The sequence below is a fragment of the Leopardus geoffroyi genome, chromosome D3, assembly GCF_018350155.1.
Source record: "Leopardus geoffroyi isolate Oge1 chromosome D3, O.geoffroyi_Oge1_pat1.0, whole genome shotgun sequence".
Taxonomy (NCBI): Eukaryota; Metazoa; Chordata; class Mammalia; order Carnivora; family Felidae; genus Leopardus; species Leopardus geoffroyi.
The window spans coordinates 18,686,418-18,704,343 of record NC_059339.1 but is presented as its reverse complement, the minus strand read 5'-3'; the positions used below and the strand labels follow the sequence as shown (position 1 = coordinate 18,704,343).

The 17,926-nt window shown below is 56.3% G+C and overlaps 1 long non-coding RNA gene across 2 annotated transcripts in view; it reads right to left on the bottom strand.

Annotated features, from left to right (window-relative positions):
- The window catches only part of LOC123587870, a 38,166-nt gene extending 37,584 nt beyond the window's left edge, over nt 1–582 (bottom strand). For both annotated transcript variants that reach the window (XR_006707573.1, XR_006707572.1), the window contains exon 1: nt 304–582. This is a non-coding gene — a long non-coding RNA (uncharacterized LOC123587870). The remainder of the gene's footprint in view (nt 1–303) is intronic.
- Between the last annotated feature and the right edge of the window lie 17,344 nt (nt 583–17,926).

The following is a 17,926-nucleotide window of genomic DNA, read 5'->3' as shown; positions in this document are numbered from 1 at the left end:
CACACACACACACACTTCCTGGGGATGATATTTATTGTATGCAAATCAGAAACTGAACTGGGAGAAGTAATCACCTGTTTATCAGATGGTGTGCAGATCGGGTGGAAAATAATAAGCTGGGGTAATGGTGCTGTATCTGTTTGGACGGAGCTGACCTAGACCTGGGTCTGGATTTATCACACCCTGGACAAGTCAAGGGCTGGCCCTGGGGCTGGCCGATCCCCTGCCTGGTCAGGTTCGCCCAGTGGCGTTTACCAGGTAATTGTGCGTTCAGAAAATAGCAGGGTGAGGGCTAGTGGTTACCTGCTGCCTGCTGAGCTTGGACAGCTGTTTGCAGGAAAGACCTTGGACGTCAGGCTGACCCGGTGCAAACGCAGGATCTGCTGCCACTCGCTGTGTGACCTTGAGCACACTGCTGCCCTTCTCTGGGTCTCCATTCCTTCCCCTGTTAAACGAAGGCGATCATGGCTCCAGTCTTGTAGGGTGTCGGGAACACGAGCAGGGTCAGGCGTGTCTACAGAGAGGCGCTTGGAGTCACCCTAGACCTTTCTCTCTTCCTCGCACCCCGTTTCTGCTTCCTAAGTGTTTCCTGAATGTGAGCACTGTCTGGCACCCTGGAAGTGCCTGGTAAATGCTGTCCTTGTTTTGCCCTGGTCCGGGTCTCACCATCTGTCACAGATTGACATCTAGCGAGCTTCCCTGCGTTTTCTCTGTCGCCTCTGATTCGTTCCTCACCCTCTGAAGCAGAGAGGGCTCTCTCTTCTTCTTTTTAAAAAATCTCTCTTTTGGGGCGCCTGGGTGGCTCAGTCGGTTAAGTGGCCGACTTCAGCTCAGGTCGTGATCTCACAGTCCGTGAGTTCGAGCCCCGCATCGGGCTCTGTGCTGACCGCTCAGAGCCTGGAGCCTGCTTCAGATTCTGTGTCTCCCTCTCTCTCTGACCCTCCCCCATTCATGCTCTGTCTCTCTCTGTCTCAAAAATAAATAAATGTTAAAAAAAATTTTTTTTAAATCTCTCTTTTATGCTCATTTATTTATTTTTGAGAGAGACAAGGAGAGAGGGCAGAGGGAGGAAGAGAGAGAAAGAGAATCCCAAGCAGGCTCGTGCTGTCAGCGCAGAGCCTGATGCAGGACTCAATCTCAAGACCGTGAGATCATGATCTGAGCCGAAATCAAGAGTCAGATGCTTCACCGACTGAGCCACCCAGGAGCCCCCGAGAGGGCCCTTCCTAACGTGAAAATCCCACCATCACGTGGCTCTCCTGCTCAAAAGCCTGCCGTGGCTCCTCAATGCCCTCCAGACAAAGAAATCCACATTCCTCCCCGTGCCCCACGAGGCCCCCCAGTGCAGACCTCAGCAGCCTGGCCGTTGCCTCCTTCCCCACGCTTCAGCCTCTCAGATCTTCATTCAGATCCCTAAACATGCCAAGCTGGTTCCTGCCCCAGGGCCTTTGTCCTTGCCGTGCCCTTTGCCTGGAACCTTCTGCCCCTGGCTCCTTTTCCACGCTGCTACTGAAATGTCACATCCCCAGGGAAACTGCTCCATCTAAATTAGGTCCCCTCTGCCAGCTATTTGCCCTCTCTCGGAACCTTGTCAGTTTCCTTCATGACACTGATCACAATTTGTCCTAATGTTATTTATTTGGGTTTACTGGATTGCGGCTGCATCTCGGGCGGACCGGGAGCTTCGGCGCGCGGGGCCCGTGTCTGTTTTGCTCGCCACGGTGGTCCCGGTGTTCGGGTGCCTCACCGGAGTAGCCGCCTCACGGATGCCCTTTGGAGGGCCGTGGATGTGATGAGACGGGCACAGGGGTGCTCTGGGCCGGCGGCCGTGTGCCCCAGAGGGGAGGGGGCCTGACACCTGGCGCCCCGCCCACTCCATGGCCCCCTAAGGGATGTTTGCCTGCCTCTCCCTAATGGCCTGACATACAGGGTCCCAGTGATAAACCTCCCTCTGATAAAAGATGCAAAACTAACATCTGGCGGTTAATTAATAAAGAGCAGCGGTGTCTGGCTGGGGCACGTGGTTGCTGATGTTGGCATTTTCTTCGCCCGCCCCAAGAGATGCTGACGCCGTGTTCGAAAACGGGGGGAAAAAAGATCGATTTGGAACAGGCCCTGCTGACGAGGCTCCCAAGGGGCAGGACACCCTCTCGCCCCCTTTCTCGGGGGCTGACGCCCCGTCCTCCACCAAAGGGTTATGGGTGGTGACTCATAACCCTCATTTATTGAAGACCTATTATGCGCCAGGCTCCGCATCTCATTCGTTCTCCCCAGGAGCCTCAAGAGGTGAAGGTCTCTGTTCCCGGTTACCTACAAGGAAGCCAATTTACATACAAGAAAAAGCACGGCTCAGCTGCCCGCCCCAGAACCTAGGCTCCCCCTACCTCACTAGGACTCGGGGGTGCCCGATGGACAGTCACTGGGGTGTTTGTCACAAATGCAGGCTCCAGGGCCCCAGCACCCCAGAGTGGGGCCCAGGAGTCTGTATTTGTAACAAGAGCCCCATATGATTCTGAAGTGGGTAGATCAGATATCTCTCCTTGGAAAACACTGGTCTCTGGAATACTGTCAAACGCTTACTGAGCACCTGCTATGTTCCAGGCCCCCAGCTACTCCCAGTAACAACACTTAGGCAGGATGGACGTCTCCAGTTTACAGACATGGCCCAGGGAGAGCAAGGGACTTGATCAACGCCACACAGAGAGGTAGGCGGGCTCTAACCCAGATCCTCTGACTGCCCCAGGCCTTGGGGCTTCCCGGCTGTCTCCGCCTGGCCCCCATGGGAAGGGAGAGGACCCTGCTCTGGGAAGGGAGAGGACCCTGCTCGCAGCTACAGGAGTCACATGCCATGACCGGGCCGCTGAAATATTAATAGGGCTCATGTTTCAATTACTACTCGGGACACCCCGGCAGGCCTGGTCCCCAACCTCAGCAGGACGTGCGAGTACCAGGGGGCCCTTAAACAGGCGTGTGGGGAGCCCATCTAGGAGGCCGTGGCTGGTTCATCAGGCTTCTTAGACTGGCAAGTCGCTGTCTGAAGTCCTATTTGATGGAATGGATTCAGTGGCAACTGGACAGCTCTCGGCATGGACCGTGGGGCCATGGGGGTGGGGTGGGGTGGAGGGCGGCCAGCAAGCGGGGCTGGAACACGGCTCTGAGGCTCCGGAGAGGGGAAGACAGAAGGCAAGAGATCGAAATTAGAGCGGCCTATGTCTGAATCCCAGCTCCCTCTGCAGCGCTCTGTGGGGCTAGGCAGGCTCTCACCTGGAAACCAGGCACCTCAGGGGCCTCCCACGGCCATGGTGAAGGAGACAGCAAGGCACCGGCCGTGCCCCCAGGCTTGAGTGCAGCCCAGAGTTACTCTGAGAGGCTTGGGTTTCGGGCAGACGGGTTCAAACCCCAGCTGCACAGCGTTTGGGCTGCGTGAACTAGGCGCCTCACTTGGCCGGGACTCAGTCTCCCCATTGTCCCTGCTCCCAGGGTTCTTATGACCGATTAAATGCTAAAAAATGCTTAGCACAGGGCCTGTCCTTAGCACGGACACTATCGTGCTGACGGCTGTGTTGTGGTCTTAGTGTCACCGTTCCGACTGTTACACTGGGAGCTTGTGAGCACAGGTTGCTTACCTGTTTCAGGGTTTCCTGTCCCCGCTGAGCCCAGGCGGGGCTTCCTGTGGCCCTCGCTGCTCCAGAGTTCTCACTTGCTTGTGTCTGAGGGGCAGCATGGTCACCCACCCTGGGAGGGGGCGCCAGCCAGTCGGGAATCACTCAGCATAATTGAATTGTTACCGACGTGCCCTTGTGACTCTGGCCCACAGACATGATAATGCTCCCAGGCGCTGAACTGGCTCCCACCTTGGAGACCTCCTGGCACCCTGGACGGTGGCCCGAACAGGCTAGGAGTGGAGGGCTCATGGGGATTATAGGACATGTGGATACTTGGGCGTCCCTGGCTCTGCCACCGACTTACTGGGTCCCCTTGCCCCTCTCTGGGTCCCTCAAGTCAGCTCCTGGGTCCGCCTGGGGGCCGGAGGTGGGAGAGAAGAAAGGAGCCCGACCTGGGGGTCGCTTGAAGATGGGGGTCGCATCTTCCCTAGCGCTGGTCCAATTCCGTCCCCCACTCATTCTCAGTCCTGCCTTCCAGGTTCACTGCCCGCAAAGTAAACGTTGGCATTAGCCCCATTTCTCAGCTAGGCAAACCGAGGCTCAGAGAGGGAAGGCACCATGTTCAAGGCCCACAGCCAGGAAGTTATCAGATCTTGCACCTGAACCCGGGTCTGTCTGACTTTCAGGAGCCCACGTGCCCACGCTCGCTCCCCTATCCTACCCTCCTTTCCGCCCCATCTTCCCCTTAGCCTGGACCACAGGGTGGGGAGACCTTCCTAGCCACGTCCCTCCTCCCCCGCCCCCTCCCAGGCCCGCCCTGGGCAATCAGTTTCTTCAGATATGATTTGGGATTCTAATGAACGGAATGATTTGGCATTTAAATAATTATCCACTCTCTGTTAGTGCTGCTGAGTCGGGAGAAATTTCCGCATCTTATTTATGAATATGGTTTTTCCCCCTCACTGGGTGGAGATTTCCCAGCCACCCCCTCCCAGCGCCTCCTCTCTTAAATGCCTTTCCAGCGCGTCTCCAGTGGAGCATCCCCCCCACGCGAGCCCCTAAGTGCCTATTAACAACGTTTCGCTTCCGCTATCGGCACCCGTTCACGCCCCTTTTTTATCTTTACATTTCAATATCATTACAAATCCTAGTGTTATTCAAATTGCATCAATTATTCAATTTCTCCACCCGGAGTGGAGGCAGCGGCTTCCCAGTGGCTGAGCAGGAAAAAGCAGGGGCCTTTCCAGGAGGGTTTGAAATTCACGGGGGATTCAGCCGGCTTCCATTAACCTGGGCTTTTTGGCTCCCACAAATCGTGGAATTGATTAACACACACACACGCAGTTGCAATTTGGTTGGGGGAGAAAGCCTGCTGCCGAGACGCACCTGGGGAACGGTTTGGGAGCTAAAATGCCGTCGCTGCCCTGTGATAGTCATCCGCTGGGTATTTATTGAGCTCCTGCTGGAAGAAGAGCAGCCACCATTTATTGAGCACTTACTGTATACCAGACACCACTGGGTTTTTGTTTCTGTTTTTATTTTAGAGAGAGAGCAGAGAGGGAGAGAGAGAGAGAGAGAGAAAATCCCAAGCAGGCTCCGTGCTCAGCAAGGAGCCTGGTGTGAGGCTCATCCCAGGACCTGAACAGAAATCAAGAGTGGGTTGCTCAACTGACTGAGCCACCCAGGCACCCCAGCACTAGGTCTTTAGGGAAGATTCCTCCTCTAATCTTCAGGACTAGCTGGTGAGGTAGTTATGAACCCCCCCTCCTCCCATTGTATAGATGAGAAAACTGAGGCTCAGGGAGGGAAGGTCTCTGGCCCAGGGTTGCACAGTGGTAGAGACTGGTTTTGTCTTCAGGACCTGGCCTCTTAATCATTACGCTATGAGCTGCGGTTGTAGGGTTTGGGTGATCCCAGGGAGTAGCCGGGCAAGGGCCTGCGGGAGTGGAGAGGAAAGAGAAAAAACACTTCTTTCCACAGGGCCCTTTTTTGAAGGCTCACATGAGAAATGGTGCACATCTCGTTACTCCCCAAAGCCGAATTTGTTTCCCCAACAAACAGTAGTTTCTCATGGACACTGAGTCCTATTGTGGTCACGTTTCTCTCTTTGCTTTGGCTGCCAGGAAACTCTGAGCCCACTGGTCACAACCATACAGGAATTTATCCCGTCATGTCCCCATCCTGGTCCGCTCATCTAGGCCCTTCCTGTTTGGGCATTGCGGTGTATATTTGTAAACCATTCCTAAGCCTTTTTTGAAACGAGGCCAGCTCTAAGTACCTTTTAAAAAAGGCTTTTAAGCATCTATTATGAAGCGTGGATTTTATGCAAGTTCTCGTTTGACCTTGGCGAGAGGTTTATTCCCACTTTGCAGATGATGCAACTGAGGCCCAGAGAGGCTAGGAGACTCGCCCAAGGACGCACAGTAAGTGGCAGAACCAGGATGGGAGCACAGTCTGCCGGCCCCCAGCACCAACTTCGTCCCATGACCCAGAAGGCCAGGTCCAGGCTCTAATGTCCCTGCTCTAGGTCTTGGTCTGGCAGAAAGGCGTGAAAAAAGAGCATTTAATCATGAGTCAGTGGACGTGGACCCCACCACCTTGCCGTGTGACTGTCCCTCTGGGCCTCAGTTTCCCCACTGAGCACTGTCGGTCTGCCCTCCAAGGCCCCACGCAGCTCTGACCTCGTGTCACTCTTTCTGCCTGTTTTACCAGCACATCCATCAATATCTGAGCCACGGTCGCCACTCCCTGAGGCAGGTGCAGACCCCGGGGAACAGTGTCACCTGCTTCCCAGGGTTTCCTGACGCCACCGACAGGAGGAGGGAGCAGCCGTGGTGGTGACAGGGTTGTGACACGCGCCTCCCACACCGGCCACCTGCGTGCTTCGTGCTCTCGGGACCCTGGCAGGCAGCGGCTTCCTGGCAAGACGGCAACATCCAGGGCGGGGACAGAGGTGGGGTGTGAATGGGGAGAGGCTGAGATCGGGGGGGGGGGGGGACGGGGAGAGGTGGGGGGGGTGGGTCCGTCCCTTCCTGGACATAAAGGCTCTGGGTCTAGGGTCCCGGGCCCCAGCCTGACCTAGGAAGGTCTGGGCTCCCAGCAGGCAGTTGGCGTCCTAGATTGACAGGCGCTGGAGACTGGGGGCAGGGGGGCCGCTGCAGTGAAAGGAATGGCATTTATTGAACACCTACTAAGTGCACTCCTCTCCACCGGAGGCTGCAAACTGGCAGTCCACGGATGAAATTCGGGCCACAAGCATGGTTTCTTCAGCCCATGTTGTGCTTTCAAAAAGCTTGCCTCAGTTGTTTTCTGGCACTTGCAAATAGGGACATCCGACATAAAATCAGGATTTCGGGTTCTGTTGAGGAGACAGCACCAGGCAGCGCTGAGCCCCCTCGCCCGCAGGCTGGCTGGGTGCTCAGCGGGAGCTTGCTCCTTGTGCCCCATGTCCCACTCAGCCCTCTTGTCTCCCTCTGCATCGCTGCCTGGGCCCTGCGGGCACCCGAGTGCTCACCCCTCTTATAGCCACGAATGCCTTGTGGGTGGTGTTACTATTCCCATTTTGTAGATGAAGAAACTGAGTTCCTCCAGCTTATATCCATCACATCAAACCCCCCAACAGGTAGCACTGGAGTCAGGACTTAACCCCAGCCCTTAGCCCCTCCCCCCAAGCCCTTTCTGTTTCCACCGCACCCCCCACCCCCCGCCCCAATGAGGCCGGAGCAGACAGCCCCAGCAGCCTCCCTGGCGTGGAGCCTGGCGTGGAGCCTCTAAATCCTCGGTGCCCCCCGTGCCAAATGAATGGCCTCTGATGTCCTTTCAAGCTTTAATGAGGGGCGTGGCAAGTAGAATTTGGCCTCCCCGGGGTCGGAACCGGGAATCTAACCACTCATCACGCTGAGCCAGCGCGCAGGCTCTGTGCTGGCAACTTTGAACACCCGCTCTTTTACCCCGCACGGCTCTGCAAAAGGTTTAACAGATTAGGAGACGGAGGCTCTTCCCCCACCCACCAAGGTCCCGTGCCTCTGTCTTCCTTTTAGCTGGTTGAGGAGTCCTACCCGCTTCCTACCTCAGGACCTTTGCGCATGCCGTCCCCTTTTGCTGGACTACCTTACACCCTCCGGCACACAAGCCTTCATCGCCCTTCAGGCCTCCCCTGGCTCTCTGAACAAAGTCTGGCTCCCTCTGCTATTGCCTCTTAGAGCTCCCTGTACACTTTGTGGTATTAATGAGGACAGTAATGGTAGCTAAGACTTACCGCACACTTTCCACGAGCCAGGCACTGTTCTCGGCACTTCGATGACATCATCTCACCCTCTGAAGTGGCTGTGATTATTGCCCTCATTTTACAGATGAGGACATTGAGGCACAGAGAGGTTAAGTAACTTGCCCAAGGTCACACAGCTAGTGTTGAAATTTTTACCTTAGGCTGCATGACTGACTGCGGACTGACATCTGCAGGGTCTATGCCCTGGGGGACCTTCTCTTGATAAATAAATATGCTTTATATGGATGACGGCACCAAGATTGTGGTTCCGAATTCCATGCCCATGTGACCACAAGCGTTACCTTGTCACCTCCATTTCCTTGCCGGAGTGTCTGTCTCACCCCCGGAACGGCCCCCAGGTCCTATTTGACTTCCAGGGACACCCCGAGTTTGCCGTCTCCCCCATCCCCACCCCCAGTATCGCCAGTGAGAAAGGGGCCAGACGGGTTCAAAACCACAGACTGAGTTGCACTGCCATCGTGCCTTATAACTGTCCCCCTCCCCCCAGGCTGGGGCTGTGGACTGGCCTCTAGGAAATTCCCAAGGAGCCCCTCACTCCCGCCTTGCACCCCTCCTTCCTCACCACCCTCCCCTGCACCAGTTTACTGCCAATGACACTCAGATAAATGGTTGCTGTCAGCCAGGCCGGTCCCACGGAAAGGCGTGTCGTGTGATGTATGGCACCATCTTCTAGAACCACAGGACTCACTGCTCAGGGGCTCCGAGGGAATGCTCCCCCACTCCTGTCAGCCTCCGACCCTGGGCCACATCTGGGCTTTGGGGTCCCCCTCCTGTTCAGCCCTGGGGATGAGTCTCCCGTCAGACACAATTACTGGGGTCTTTAATCACATGCTGTTAAGAGCCTGGCCCACTCCCCTACTCTTCGGGCTGCGGTGGAACCCCAAAGGCAGCCTCCATTTCTGTCTGCTCTAGGTACGACATCCCGGATTATTCTGGGGCTTAGGGGGCTGCACGGGCAGTGGTTGTTGGTCCAACTCTCGGCGTCTGGGCCCAGAGGGAGGAGACCCCGCTCAGCCCAGCCCCCAGTAGGGCAGCTAATGAAACTCTGGTTTATGATCGTGTAGCCTTCAGTCAGCTCGGCTGATGTGGGGAGATCAGGGCGAGTCACGAAGGCGCTGCCCCGCGGGCCTGGCCAGCAGCCCCTGGGGAGGGCTGAGATATCGGAAGCCCCCCGGTCCTCATATTTCAGGGGGCACCCAAATGCTCTCTCCTGCCCTTGGACTTCTGCCGGCTGCAGAAAGATTGCCATCTTTCAAATGGGATTAATGACAATCATAGCTAGCACTTACTTAGTTCCGTGCGAATGCTCTATACGCAGCCAAAGGCCGGCCACAGTATTGAAAAGTGGGGCCAAAGTATTCAAGCGCATACACTACAAAGCCACGCGTGATGTTAAGCAAATGACGAGAGCCAGCCCCCAGGGAGTTTGCGGGAGCCAGTCCCATTATATTCAAACTCACGCCGTGGGCTTTTACCTTTGGTCCTCGCGACAACCATCGGAGGCAGCTGTCATCACCCCATTTCCCAGACGATGTAAACTGAGGCCCAGAGCATCTCACGCACCTGCCCAAAGACACACGGCCAGTAAATTGCAGGCCTGGGACTGCAGTCCAGGAGAGGGGGCTCCAGAGTCCCCGCAGCGGCCTCCAGCCCAGGCTGCCTCCCGGAGCTAGAGTGAAGATTCAGTGAGGACAAGCAGGTGCAGAGCTCTTACCGCACCCCCCTCCCCCACAGCCACCGCCACCCCCGCCTGGCACAAATGTCACCAACCTCCCCGAGGAGCATCAGCAGAACCTCCCGTGGCCCTCAGCGGCTAATCTAGCTTATTTTTCTCGCCCCAGCCCCTCCATAGAATCAAATGGCCTTTTGTACTCCCTGGTCCTGAGCTGTGGGGTTCTGCTTCCTCGCCCCTTGGGTACTCATCCGGTCACCCCCTCCTGGTGGAAGCGGAGGCAGGAAGGGCAAGCCCACAGCGCTGACCTTTGCAGGCGAAAAACGGGAGACCCTCCCAGCCATGCAGGCAAGAAAAGACCCACTGGGTGCCTGCACAGCGCTGGACGGAAGGAGGGATGCAAACGGCTTTGAGGCGCCCTCAAGGACTGGCTTCCCGTGGGTCTCGGTGCGGGCTGCCGTAACCACATGCCGTAGACCTGGGGGGCTTAAACAGCAGACCGTTATTTCTCACCGTTCTGGAGGCTACAAGTCCAAGATCAAGGTGCCAGCATGGCCGGCTTCCAGTGAGAGGCGGCTGCCTTCTCGTCGTGTGCTCACACGACAGAGAGAGAGAGAGAGAGAAAGACAGAGAGAGGGAGAGACAGAGAGAGACAGAGAGAGAGAGAAAGTTCTGGGGTCTCTTCCTGTAAGAGCACCGACCCCTCATGACGGCCCCACCCCGACGATCTCATCTAAACCTTGTCACCTCCCAAAGAAGCCACCTCCAAATACCATCCCACTGGCAGGTGAGCTTCAGCAAAGGAATTTGGGGGCAAGGAGGGGTAGGGCACACCTCAGCCCATAGCACCACGCGCCAGAAAGACAAAACTGTCACGTGGGGAACGGACCGGCTGGATTCTGCTCCTGGACTCACGTTGGCTCGCCAGAAACTTGCCGAGACCCCAATATGCACGTGGCACCACGGCGGGTACTGAGGGTACAGCAGAGAACGGGACACTCGGGGTTCCTGCCTTCGGTGAAGGGAGAGGACAGCAAGAGAGGGGCCACCGCAGTGCACGAAGGAAAATAAAACAGGGGGATGTGAAAGGGAGCAATCAAGGGGTCAGGAAGGACCTCTGCATAGAGCAGGCCAGGGAGCTGAGACCTGAGGCTGGGAAGCCAGCCCCGTGGAGACCGCGGGGGGATCGGCAATCCAGGTGTGGCTGTGCAATCCAGGAGGAGGGAGCGATGGATTGTGTCCGAGCAATCCAGGAGGGGGGAGCAATGATCCTGAGGTGGAACGAACTGAGGAGGCTTGGGAAGTCAAGAGGCAGGTTGAGGGGCTGGATCGAGGGCAGGGGACAAGCACCATCCGTTGTCCCTTGGACCGGCCTTGTGACTCTAAGCCAGAAAAGAGGGTGAATGGCCAGTGGCGAGGGAGGAGGGGCTGGCTGGCGAGGCACACTCGTGTCTGTGGCCGTCAGCTCAGTGGCCATAACAAAATACCAGATGGCAGGCTTATGTGACAGAAACGTATTCTCTCACAGTTCTGGAGGCTAGAGGCCCAAGGTCAAGGTGTTGGCGGGTCTGGTTCGTCGGAGCCTCTCTCCTTGGCTTGTAGAGACGTCCCTCTTCTCCCTGTGTCTTCACATGGAATCCCCCGTGTGTGTCTATGTCCTAATCACTTCCCTCTTTCTTTTTTTTTTTTTTTTAACATTTATTCAATTTTGAAAGAGAGAGAGAGAGAGACAGAGCACGAATGGAGGAGGGGCAGAGAGAGAGGCGGGGAGACACAGAATTCGAAGCAGGCTCCAGGTTCTGAGCTGTCAGCACACAGCCCGACGCGGGGCTCGAACTCGCGAGCTGTGAGATCACGACCTGAGCCGAAGTCGGACACTTAACTGACTGAGCCACCCAGGCGCCCCCCTAATCTTCGTATAAGGACCACAGTCATACTGGAGCAGGTCCAACCCACATGGCTTCACTTTACCTTAGTTCCCTATGTAAAGGAAATACAGTCACATACAGAGGTCCTGGGGGTTAGGGCTTGAACGTATGAATTGGTGGCGGGGGGTGGGGGGGACAAAGCTCAGCCCCTTCTCAACTGGCTGCACCTTAGTCCAGCCCCTAGCTACCAGAACCTACATTCCTCCCCCGGAAGACGTTCCCTGAAGCCTGCTTCGTCACCTGTAGCCGGAAGTGCTGGGGCATCCGTGCCCCCAGGGCCACTCCGGTGATGGTGGGGGTTGATCTGTAAGCGCCCAGGCTCTCAGCTCCTGGAGCTGTGTGTGCACCTTTCACTGGCGGCCGCCTTCCCTGCCCCCCTTCCCCAGGAAGAAATCCTGGTGTCAGCCTCTGACTTGCAGTCGAACCCTTGTCTCAGGGTCCGGGGAACCAGCACTTGGAGCGGGTGGCTCGTCCCTCCCGGCCTACGGGAGCTTGGAGATAGCGAGGACTGTTAAGAGCCGTCTGCGGAAAGCGGCAGGTGCCCTGGAGGGGGCCCTGGTAATAGAGGGACAGTCAGGGCCACATTTGTAGATCGTCTCCCCTTCCCCGGGCGTCGTGCGTCACACTTCACCCGCCTCCTCTTCTTAAACCCTCCCGACGGCTCTAGCGACGCAAGTTATTCTTAGCCCCCTTTTACAGATGGGGAAAATGAGGCTCAGAGGAGTCATCCCTGCCCTGAGGATGCAGAGCTAGGTTCTTAACCGCTACTCTATCTCCTGCCATGTAAGGTCGGGGCCTCGGACGCCCCGTGACCCAACTTCCCCGGCGTGGCAGCTGCTCAGGGCCCCCTTGGTGCTCGTCGGGCCCATGACAACTCCCCCCGCACAGCCGGGACCGTTATCTGTTTTGCGCACGGCCTGCGCCCGTCAGGGTAATGGACTGTGCTTGTCCTAGCGGAGTTGGCCTCTGGCAGGGATGATGTATGAGGCGCTATTGTTTGATATGAATGCATTAGGCGACATTCCCGATAAAGACTTTACCAGCAGAGCCGTGGGCTCCAGGAGCAGCCCCGTGGAGGGAGGTGGGCGGAGGCAGAGAAGCCCGGGTCCCCATCGAGCTCCGGGGGCCCTGGAGGCGGGGACCGGCCGCTGTCAGGGAGGCAGAGACCCCGTCACTCCACTCTTGCTTTCAAACTTTTGGGTCCTGAGCTCCGTGTCTCACATCCTTACAAGTAGCAGAGTGTGGACAGTGGGTCTCGCCCTTCCCGAAGCGTCAGACTCGCCCTGGGAGCTGGCTACAAAGGCAGGGTCCTGGATCCCCACCCGGACCCGTTGAAACAGTCTCCAGAGTGAGGCCGGGGATTCCGCCTTTTCAAAGCAGTTCCCTCCGTGAATCTAATATAGTCGGGCTGGGACCCACAGGTGGTCCAGAGAAGTGGTGTGGGATGAAGAGAATGGGGTTTGAAGTCAGAACCCCCTGGGTTTGAGTCTGGGCTCCTCTGAGAAGCGGCAGGGAAATCTCAGGCAAGTCCCTTAGGCGCTCAGTGTTGTGATCCCGTCCTTGACAAATAAGCCTCAGTTTCGCGATCTGAAATGTGGGCCTAGCGGCAATGCCTGCGCGGTGGCCTCCCGGAGAGGGAGGGGACAAGAGCCCGCCTGTGCTCTGTCCGCACACTCACAGCTCCCGGGACCAGGCACCGTGGGTCCTCCCCATCTTCCCACGGGGCCTCCTGGGGACACCACACTTAACTGCAGGCTGACACTCCAGGGGATCCCAGGAGGGAAGGGGCGCCCTGCTGGGGCTGGAAGTTCCTTCAAAGGGTCCACTCCACTCCTCGCTTTGGGTGGATATATAGTGGTTGCCACAGGCTGGGCGGGGGGAAGACAGGATGGGGAGTGGGTGCTGATGGGGGCAGAGTTTCTCTTGGGGGTGATGAAGACGTTCTGGAATTGGACATTGGTGAGAGTTGCAGAACTTTGTGAACATACTAAAGCCACGGAACTGTAGACTTTAAGAGCGTGAATTTTATGTCAGTTACAGCTCAGTTTAAAAAAGTGTTTGGAGTCACAGGTTATGAAGGCACAGGACAGAATCTAAGGGAGAATGAGCAGGGGCAGAGGGGTGGATGCGGCCAGGGCAGTGGGGCTCCGAGGGCTGCTGGATGGACTCCAGCTTCATGATCACTGAGGAAGATGGGAGCCAAGGCGGGTTTTTGAGCAGAAGAGTGGCATGTTTCCCCACGGCTCCATCTGACGATTGTGGGGGGAGGGGAGGTGGGCACGGTGGGAGCAGGAAGGCCGGTGACCAGGCGCAAGAGGACAGGATTTACAGATGGATTGGCTGTGTGGTAGGAGACAAAGAGGGAAGTCAAGGATGACGCCGAGGTTGGGGCCTCGGAGGAGGGCTGGGAGGCAGAAAACCGTGGAGGGAGCAAGGCGGGGCAGGGAGGCGTCCAGAGGTCAGTCTGGAACATGTTAAGTTTGCAACCAGCCGGACAAGGCGCCCCCAGCACTTGGGGGCGAGGGGCATCCGGCACAAAGATGATGGTGAAAGTGGGAGACAGGATGAGATCCCAGGGACCCGTCTAGGCAGAGAGAGGGATGGAGAGGGCAAGAGCCCAGTCCAAGGTTTTCCATCCACAGCAGGTGGCACATCATCGCCATATCTCTAGAAAGGGGGTGCCCTGGCTCTTTTAAAAATGAAAATCTGGGGGCACCTAGGTGGCTCAGTCGTTTGGGCTTCAGCTCAATTCATGGGTTCCAGGCCCACGTCAGGCTCTGTGCTGATTCGGGTTCTGTGTCTCCCTCTCTCTCTGCCCCTCCCCTCCCTCTCTCAAAAAATAAACCTTAAAAAAATGTTTTTCTAATTTTAAAGAAAGATGAAAATGTGAGGGTGCCTGTTGCTGCTGTAATGAATGACCACCAACTTAGTGACTTCAAACGACGCGCATTTGTTATCTTCCTGGGTCCAAACTGGGTTTCCTGGGGCTAAAATCAAGGGCAGAGCTGTACCCTTCTTGACAGCTCTAGGGGGCAACCTACCATTGTGTCTTCTCCAGCTTCTAGAAGCCACCTGCTTTCCTTGGTTCATGGCCCCCCCCCACCCCCCCGTCACTCCGACCTCTACTTCTGTTATAACATCTTTCTCTGACGCTGACTCCCCTAAGTACCCTTGTGGTGACACTGGGGTACCCTTGTGGTGACACTGGGTCCATCCAGATAATCCAGGATAATCTCCCCATCTCAAAGCCCTGAACTGAACCCCACCTGCAAAGTCCCCTTTGCCATGTAAGGTAACACATTCACAGGTTTGGAGAATTAGGACATGGACATCTTCGAGGAGTCGAGATCTAACCCCCACCCCCATGCCATTCTTCTGCTTAAACCCCCTCCGGCAGCTTCTGTTGTTCCCAGGGTCACATCAGAACCTCTGTTTCCTGCCTCTCCCCACATCCCCATCGCGGTGATGTTCACCCGGATCCCAGGTCAGCTGTGGCCCATCCCTCTGCCTGGAATGTTCTTTAAGTGTCAGATTTTAGCCCACAGGTCACCTCCTCCTGGAGTCTTCCCTCACTGCAACTAAAGCAGCCCTCTTCCTATACCCCATCATCATTTTTGTAAGTTTATTTATTTATTTTGAGAGAGAGAGAGAGAGAGAGAGAGAGAGGCAGGGGGCGGCATGTAAATTGGTGCAGCCGCTACGGAAAATGGTGTGGAAGCTCCTGGGCATTTAACCAAGGGAAGTGAAAACAGTGCTTCAAAGAGATATATACCCTCCTATGTTCATTGCAGCGTTATTTACAACAGCCGAGATAGGGAAGCAACCTAAGTGTCCGTCCGTGGATAAAGAAGGTGTGTGTGGTACATACAGACGATGGAACATTATTCAGCCTTAAAAAGGAAGGAAGTCTTGCCATTTGCAACAACAGGGACGGACCAAGAGTGTGTGGCGCTACGTGAAGTAAGTCAGACAAAGACAGATCCCGTATGAGGTCACTGACTCGTGGGATCCGAAAAACGAATCAAACAAAACACGAGTCAGAAGCAGACCCATAAATACAGAGAACGCACTAGTGGTTGCCGGAGGGGAGGATGGAGGGGGAGAATGGGCAGAATTGGGGAGGGGGATTAAGAGGTACAAACTTCCACTTGTGAAATAAGCCACGGAGATGAGAAGTGCCACGTGGGGAATAAAGTCCATAATATTGTAATAACTTTGTATAGTGACAGATGGTAACTGTGCTTATCGTGGCGAGCATTTCCTCATGTACATAAACATCGACTCATTATATTGTACACCTGAAACTAACAGGATATTGTGTGTCAACTGTAGTTTGACTAAAAAAAAAAAAAAAAAAAAAAAGTCATTCAGCAAACGTGTACGGCACGACTGTGGGGGGCCTGGCACTGTGTCGGGAGGTGGGGTTCAGCGCGAACCAGACAGACGTGGTCCCTGTGCCCGAGGAGCAAATTCCCAAACGCCGCCTCCTGGAAACCCACCTCCTGAATCTCAGGACGCCTACCACAGTCTGCCTCCAAGTTCAGCGGTTCCACGGCTGCCTCCCCCCACTGGGGAGTGAGCACCTCAGTGTCAGGGACTGTGTCTCACTCATCCGGTGTCCCCAGTGACGGGTGCAGGGCCTGGCTCAGGAAATGGCTCAAGAAATGGCCTGTGAAACTGAATGAATCAGTGGGTGTGTGGCTATGAGGGTGGAGTGCTGGTCCTGTATACAGTAGGTGCTCAATACCGGGTGATGCCCACTGTTGGTGGCCCTGCCGCTTGGGTCAGGGGGGGGAAGAGGAGGTCCTGGCTCCTACATTCTGACCTGGGGTTGTGGGGGGGAGAAGCTGACCCCACACATGGTCACACACACACACACACACACACACGTGCGGACGCTCTTCTAAACTTATCCACATACGTATGCTCACGCACATGTGACAGGGTCAGGTGCAGGGAGAGACAATGAGGTAGAGGAAGGGTCGAAGCGCCTGGTTCGGGTCTCAGTTTCTTCATCCGTGAAACGGGGATGAGACAAAACGCCCCTCATAAGGACACGGTCGAGATGAGGTCAAGTGAAATGAGTTAATTTGTGTAACAGCGTGGCCCCTGGCGGCCCCTTGCTCCCCACTGTCTTGCTGGCTCTGGGCTCCCAACTTGGTGTGGGGGACACAGGAAGCAAGTGGAAGGGTGGGCCGGTGGCTCTGTGGCTTGTGCCCCTCCCTCCCAAAGGCCTCTTAGCCACGTGGTCAGCCCTCACTGTCCCTCGCCCCCAGGAGGGGTCCCCTTTGTAAGGTCCCCACCTTACAAAGCCGGTCTCTTCTTTTTTTTTTTTTTTCAACGTTTATTTATTTTTGGGACAGAGAGAGACAGAGCATGAACGGGGGAGGGGCAGAGAGAGAGGGAGACACAGAGTCGGAAACAGGCTCCAGGCTCCGAGCCATCAGCCCCAGAGCCTGACGCGGGGCTCGAACTCACGGACCGCGAGATCGTGACCTGGCTGAAGTCGGACGCTTAACCGACTGCGCCACCCAGGCGCCCCAAAGCCGGTCTCTTCTACGTCCACATCTGTTCATACCCTGATTCCACAACCGAGGAAAAGAATCCGGCGCCCCATGTGTCACGAGCGCAAACACTTTAGCAGAAGCTTCTAAACGGTGAGGCTGACGGTGGGGGTTTCAGGCATGTATGGGACCAGCTTCTGCCTGCCCGCCCCGGGCCCACCCAGGGTTCGGCAGGAAACAGACTGCAGCGTGGAGGCTGCAGATGTGATTGTTAGAGCTAATTTATGCTCCGTTTACACAGGCTCCAGATGTCACGGGCTCCTCTGTGGGTTTATCCAAATGCCAGGGAAGGTGGGAAGGGCCGGAGACCGAGGCTGGAGCCCCTTCCCCCGCCCGCCTCCTTTTCCTAGCCTTGCTCTGAGCACAGCCAACGAGTGCCCCCATCCGCCCCCCTCCGGCACCGCCCCGGGTGTCACCTGCCCTGCTGAGCCCAGCCCCGCTCCCCAAAGCTCGTGCCACATGTTTTGGTCACGGAACGTAAGCTCCGTGAGACCAGGGGCCGTGAGCCTGGGCCCCTCTGGGGGCGATGGAGTAGTAATGGCGTGACGTCACTAGTCATGGCGTGACGGATGGTGTGCCAGCGGCTGTAGTGGGTAGACAGATATGTTGAAGTCTTCACCCCCTGGTCCTTGTGAATGGGACCGTTTTTGGGAAAAGGATCTTTGCGGATATAATCGAGTTAAGACGAAACCATACGGGATCAGGGTGGGCCCTCAACCCAGTGACTGGCGTCCTTACAAGTTGGGGGCGATTTGGACCCAGAGAAGAGAACGCCATGCGACAGCACAGACAGAGAACGGGGGCGACGCACCCACCAGCCAAGGGAGGCCTGGGACCACCGGCAACCCCCAGAAGCGAGGAACGGTTTT